Source organism: Octopus bimaculoides, chromosome 7 (assembly GCF_001194135.2).
Source record: "Octopus bimaculoides isolate UCB-OBI-ISO-001 chromosome 7, ASM119413v2, whole genome shotgun sequence".
NCBI classification, from domain to species: domain Eukaryota; kingdom Metazoa; phylum Mollusca; class Cephalopoda; order Octopoda; family Octopodidae; genus Octopus; species Octopus bimaculoides.
The window spans coordinates 25706256-25708069 of NC_068987.1; the positions used below are offsets into that span (position 1 = coordinate 25706256).

The window sequence follows — 1814 nt, forward strand, 5'->3', positions numbered from 1 at the left end:
TAATAGGACATCTGACCCGCTAGAAAGAGCAGCAAAAGACTACATACCACAAAAATAGGGATAATTTCGAAAGGGAATGAAAAATAAAAACATTTACCAATCTATATTCTGTACCATGGTTTCAAGTCATTTTAGTAAGATAAAAATATACCTTACAATGGTCGAACTATCATCATATGTTTAATTTTCCAAATTTACCGCGCATTTGCGGTTTACCTAATCGGCAGCAAATACAAAAAATGCCGATTTTCTTTCAGAAATTAGCCAAAAAAATTTATCATTATTAATAAATTATAGGGTAGCAAAAAAAATTTTTGAAATTTTATTTACCACCAGTGGTCTAGCGAGAATAAAAATCAGTCAATAGACTATAGTGAAACCGAGAAACTGGTTCTGTGCTCCTTAAGGAGTAACGTTGACTAACCAACCAGTATACTGAGATGAAAATTAATGGCAGCTAAATGCTAATAAAGTCATCTGTCAAAGAAGCTACCACGACTTCTATGTTATATTGAGTCAAGTATACTAGGGCCGAGAGTGTGTCTATGCCTGATCGTGTCTGCACAACCCCTGTACACAATTAGTGGAAAATGGCACATGCTATCGCGTCTTGCGAGATTGCTGTGTTTGTTTCGTTTAGGGCGTTTTTTTTTTATTCTGGCTATGAATTAAAGTACCATTGGGATCTGTAGACTGGAGGAATTTTTAGAACATCTTTTAGAACATCTTTAGAACGGTATTTGGCTCAGCTCTCTATGTTCTGAGTTCTTGACGGTTAAACTTAATCCGTCGGCCTGTTTAACACCTCAACTGCCTGGTCCACGAGTTCCTTTACCGGAATCCGTTCTTTTCTTGAGTTTCGACCATATCTCGGATGAAAGGATAACATCCTCCATTCCTCCTATAATTCCTGGAGCCCTAAAAGTATATAAGAGTCATGGACGCTTTTCTTCCTTCTTCTATGTAAAAGAAAGAAAGAAAGACGGAATTAATAAATGAATGAAAATTGGTACATCGTTTAATCGATTCTAGGCGTGTGAAAGTTCCCACTAAACTTAAACTCATGACGTTATGCAACATAACCAAATATTTCATCCGATTTTGCCACCCATCGCCCCTCCATTTTTCAACATTCATTTTTAATTTCTTTTTTTCTTTCCTTCATTGATATTTCCTCTCATCCTTCCGGGGAGTCGATAAAGTATGAAACAGTCATTTACGCTCACGATCAATTTAATGTTTCTTCCTGAGAAATGTGAAATTCCGTGCTTATTTTTAGAAATTAAGATTATTTCGGAATGTACGTACCTACGTAAGCTTGTATGCTATCTTCTTATTTTTCATTATTCAAATTCTTTCTATAAAGAAGGAATTCGCTTCTAACGAAGAAAGGAAGCTTCGTCGCTGAAATTTGGATAATAGCAACAAAGCAACGATGAAATGTTACATAATGAACCTTCGAAAAGTCTTGAATATACATCAGCTTATAGATTGATTATATTAACGAGGAGCGTGATAATGCAAGTCGCTTTCTTTGGCAGAAATCTCGGTTTCTCGAGATTACAACTTAGAGATTCATTAACATAGCCAAGTGCAACAATAGTTATTTGCATAATGAAGCTGTAGGCTTCGAAACAGCTGTGCGTAAATATTCTTTCTCCAAGGGATTTTAAAATAAATATTTGCATCTACTAGGCACCTATAACTACATAATTTTCCTTTTCTATATCAAACAACAATAGCATGCCGGAGAGTGTTCCCCTATTTTGTGTGTGTGTGTGTGTGTGTGTGTGTGTGTGTGTGTGTGTGTGTGT

The 1814-nt window shown here is 35.9% G+C and overlaps 1 protein-coding gene and 1 long non-coding RNA gene across 9 annotated transcripts in view; one reads left to right on the forward strand and one right to left on the reverse strand.

Moving 5' to 3' along the window:
- Positions 1-1814, forward strand: part of LOC106874846 (uncharacterized) — a 719848-nt gene that overhangs the window by 551194 nt on the left and 166840 nt on the right. The window lies entirely within an intron of this gene.
- The window catches only part of LOC106874847 (uncharacterized), a 44056-nt gene that overhangs the window by 24956 nt on the left and 17286 nt on the right, over positions 1-1814 (reverse strand). The gene's annotated exons all lie outside the window — the stretch shown is intronic.